General features: G+C 41.6%; 1 pseudogene; it reads right to left on the reverse strand.

The window, feature by feature from the left end:
• Positions 1 to 1,243: 1,243 nt before the first annotated feature.
• LOC136322914 (small ribosomal subunit protein uS8-like) lies at positions 1,244 to 1,634 on the reverse strand (annotated as a pseudogene).
• Positions 1,635 to 4,745: the final 3,111 nt, after the last annotated feature.

Genomic DNA, 4,745 nt, shown 5'->3' on the forward strand with positions numbered 1-4,745 from the left:
GAGATAGCTACTACTATTATTACTACCAAGTAGCAACTGGCTAGTGAGTGCTCATTGAATACTGAGTTAAATACTGATTTAAATACACACATTGTACTCATTGGAAACGGAGTTAAATACACACATTTTGTGGTCATCATTCTATTAGCAAACTTTTAAAAAAAAAGAAACCATAGCCTGATCAAGTAGTGATGCAATAGATAGAGCATCCAACTGAGATATGGAGGACCCAGGTTCGAAACCCTGAGGTCACTGGTTTGAGCACAGGCTCACCAGCTTGAGCACGGGCTTGCTGGCTTGAGCGTGGGATCATAGAAATAACCCCATGGTTGCTGGCTTGAACCCAAAGGTCGCTGGCTTGAAGCCCAAAGTCTCTGGCTCGAGCCCAAGGTCGCTGACTTGAGCAAGTGGTCACTCACTCTGCTGCAGCCCCCAGTCAAGGCACAAATGAGAAAGCAATCAATGAACAACTAAGGAGACTAAGAAGCCACAACGAAGAATTGATGCTTCTCATCTCTCTTTCTTCCTGTCTGTCCTTATCTGTCCCTCTCTCTGTCTCACACATACACACACAAAAAGAAACCATAATTCTTCATACAGTGGAGTGCTGCTATATATATATATCAATTTAGTTAAATATGCATCTCAGCCAGGGAAAGAGGTTTGAATAGACTGACATTTCTGTTTGCTTTTGCTTACCTGAAGTTCACTTAGTATATTTCACAAGCAATCTGTACTGCAGCCAAGAAGCAATATCGTATTTCAGCAGGTGTTAATCCTGACTGTTTTTAAACTTCTGCAAGGATATTAAGAATTGAGACAGTTGGCTTTATAGGCTCCATTAAAATCCTAGGGGTTAAAAACAACAACAAAAAACAAAGTGAAGCAAAAAGCCTACTGTTAGGCAAACAGTCAAGTAATTGAAGCCCAAGCATTAAATATCAACTGTTTTAAGTATTTTACTGGGAGATATGATCTTTCTCAACTCCGTTTCTGTATGGATACAAGTCTTTTATGCCACCTTTCATTTATCCAAACTTTCTGGGCCAGCAGAAAGCAAACATTTGCTGTTCTAGATCATATCTGTAAGGAGTTTAAAATCATCTTTTTTTTTTCTTTTTTAGGTTGGGCTTAAATATATTTTATATTCCAATAATGTAGCAAATATTGTAATTTTTGTTAATATTGTTTTTAAATTATTTTGTCCATTGAGACACTTTCTTTGCAACTATATATTATACCCCTAGAAAATGAATCCCAGGATGTTCCCTCCTGTGTGATTTTGTCTTGCTTCTTCACAGTGCCTGACGCCCACTGAGGTTGTCAGTACAATGAAATGAAACAGAAGGGACAGAAGCAGGTTGTCCTGCCATTTTTCTAGATCTTTGAGTTGCACATCAAATCTGGGGCTGATTACTCCACACTTGTTTAATCTGCCGGCGAGGTTCATGACACATTTCCCAGTTCTGCGGTCATCAGTGATTTCAGATTCACCATGCAACCAAGCTTCATCTTCACAGTTAGACACCAGACGATGACTTTGCAGCACTGCCTAATAAGAGCCTGGCGCCGGCTCTCTCTTCGGCATTGCCGATACTCTTGTGGGCATCAGCCAGGACAGTCATGCGCACCATTGTGGTGGCACGGAAAGATGGTGGGGAAAGCTTGTGTTTTAATTTTTATTATTATTTTTAGTCATAGAAAAATAAACATAACATGAAACTTTACCATTTTAACCATTTTTAAAAAGACTTTATTTATTGATTTTAGAAAGGGGAAAGAGAGGGAGAGAGAGAGAGAAGGGCGGGGGTGGGCAGAGGGGAAGACGCAGGAAGCATAGTTGCTTCTCATATGTGCCTTGAGCGGGCTTGAGTTTCAAGTGTGAGACCTCAGCATTCTAGGTCGATACATTATCCACTGCGCCACCACAGGCCGGGCTCATTTTAACCCATTTGTAAGTGTACAGTTCACTAGCATCAAGTTCATTCACATTGTTTTGCCACCATCACCGCTATCCATTTCCAGAACTTTTCTCATCTTCCAAAACTGAAACTCAATACTTTTAAAAGCCTATTCTGTCTAATACAAGTATTGCTATCCCAGTTCCCCCCCCCTTTGCATGAAGTATCTTTTTCTGTCCCTTTACTTGTAGGCTGTGAATGTCTTTTCCTTTGGAGGTAGGTACCCTGTAGATAGCATACATGAGCTTGTTTGCTTATCCATTCAGCTACCCTATGTCTTTTGACTGGAGCATTTAAGCCATTTACATTTATAGGGTAAAATCATTAGCTTTTAATAGATGGTGTGTCAATCCATCTTGTTGGGGGAATTGGTAGCTTTAATGACTGTCACATAGGGTATCTGTCCTCTGTTTGAAAGTGTCCATGTGAGGCGTCACTAACCAGCCTGGAGGGTTGATGTCTGTGCAGGACAAAACGACAGCTCCCTCCCACTTTTTGCAGAGTGTCTGGTAGAGACAACCTGCCTGTGCTTCCCTGGGGTAGAAAATTTTGGTTTTGTTTTTAAATTATTCAATCTGGCTAGCAGCTTGAGGTGACCTACTTTTCTTGGGGTACAGACAGGGGAATTAACACAATGTCCTCTCGCATCATCTTTGGATGAAGGCTGCACCAATGGGATGGGGAAAAGGAAGGAGATAATATTGATCCATTCCTGGTGCCAGACACTAGGGTAACAAGCTTCATGCGTTTTACCTCTTTTAAGTCCCACAATAAACCTTTAAGTTACTTATTGTTATCTGACCTCTACAGATGAGGAAACAGAGAGGTTAAGAAACCTACCCCAAACACACAGTGAGTGACACAATCAGGATCCAAACCAGGGTCTTTTCCATACTTGTTTTGTTACCCCAGATGACTGGCCTCTTCAGAATAACTGGTATATTGAAAGTAAGAACCTTTGATTTGTTGTCAAATTTAATGGACTGTTTAGCTCATTGATTAGAGCACTGTTCTGCAGCACAGAGGTTGCTGGTTCAATCCCCAGTCAGGGCACAAACAGGAGCAGATTAATGTTCCTGTCTCTCTCTCTCCCTCTCTCCCTTCTTCTTCTCTCTCTCTCTCTCTTTCTAAAATCAATACAATAAACATTTAAAAAAAACTTTAAAATTTTTAATAGATTGCCTGACCAGGTGGTAGCGCAGTGGATAGAGCATCGGACCGGGATGCAGAGGACCCAGGTTCGAGACGCCGAGGTTGCCAGCTTAAGCGCGAGCTCATCTGGTTTGAGCAAGGCTCACCAGCTTGGACCCAAGGTCGCTGGCTCGAGCAAGGGGTTACTCGGTCTGCTGTAGTCCCACGGTCAAGGCACATATGAGAAAGCAATCAATGAACAACTAAGGTGTCGCAACAAAAAACTAATGATTGATGCTTCTCATATCTCTCCGTTCCTGTCTGTCTGTCCCTATCTATCCTTCTCTCTGACTCTTTCTCTGTCTCTGTAAAAATAAATAAAATATAAAATTTTTTTTAATAGATTTATAGTCCCAGTTTACCCTGGGTGACTGTTGGCATTTTAATGTCTCTAAGACTCAGTCTCTCATCTATAAAAAAAGGGATAATAATAATAACAATAAGACCTACCTCAAAGAATTGTTGGAAGGATTTAACAAGGAGGTGCACATTAAGCCTGAGCCCCTAGTAAAGCTTAAAACATACTTCTATTACTTCTATTGCTCTTGCTATGTTTACTTATGTGGAATATCGTCAGTTTTATTGTGAAGGCTACCAAGAAGGGAGCAGTATGGCGTTTGATTTAGGATGATAGAAATAAGGGTTGGCAAGACGTCCAGTGCTGATGTAAGGGAATTTAAGTGCAGTAAAAAGACCTACAATGCCTGAGGATCGTGAGCAGCAGGAAGGCTGGAGGCTCAGCGAAATGTATTGTAGGAAGGAGCCCTGCCCTGCTCCCACCTGTGAGGGGAGGCGGAGGATTCTGATTCTGATTGCCTCTGAAAAAATTTAGTGACAAGGACTAGTGGCTCTTGGTACCACTTATCCCAAGCAGCAGTCCCTTGTAGCTATTCCTCAGCCAATCCTAGGAAACTGTGAGGGCAATGGGGTGGGTGTGTGTACGTGTGCACGCATGTGTGTGCATTTGGTATTTGTGTGTATTCATGTGTTTGTGTGTGTGTGCATGTGCATGTTTGAAAGTACTTAAGGGACAGAAAAACACTGTATGTGGTTCTGGTTCATCATCTGTCTCCCTTTCCTTTATTCATTCAATATATATTGAATAATATTTTAATACATATTTCATTATTTTATTCATTCAACATTTACTGAATATTTTGTATCTGCCAAAAACTTGGATAAGGTCTGTGATAAACACTTGAGTCAAACGCAGTCTTGCCCCAAATGAACGAAGTGACAAATAAACAAACACGCCAATAAATGTACTTGAGGGATAGAGTAGAGGCTTTTCAGGTAATTAGCTCTCTGCCCTTCGGGGACTAACTGAAATTCTGTTAATCATGAGCCATGGATTTTTGCCCCCAAATTAGACAGAAAAACACCTTATGAAATCTGAATGTTGTTGAAGTAATGGATTAAAATGCATTCAGGTTCCTGGGTCATCAATCAGTGTGATTGAAAATGAGTACTTTGATCCATCCTGATCTACATACAGGACAAGGGCTGGGGACCCAGGTGGAGAGTGATGGCCGCCGCTGAGGAGGGGCCAGCAGACGACCCGCCTCCCACGTGTGCCTTGTGCTTCCTCTCTTC

The sequence above is a fragment of the Saccopteryx bilineata genome, chromosome 2, assembly GCF_036850765.1.
Source record: "Saccopteryx bilineata isolate mSacBil1 chromosome 2, mSacBil1_pri_phased_curated, whole genome shotgun sequence".
Taxonomy (NCBI): domain Eukaryota; kingdom Metazoa; phylum Chordata; class Mammalia; order Chiroptera; family Emballonuridae; genus Saccopteryx; species Saccopteryx bilineata.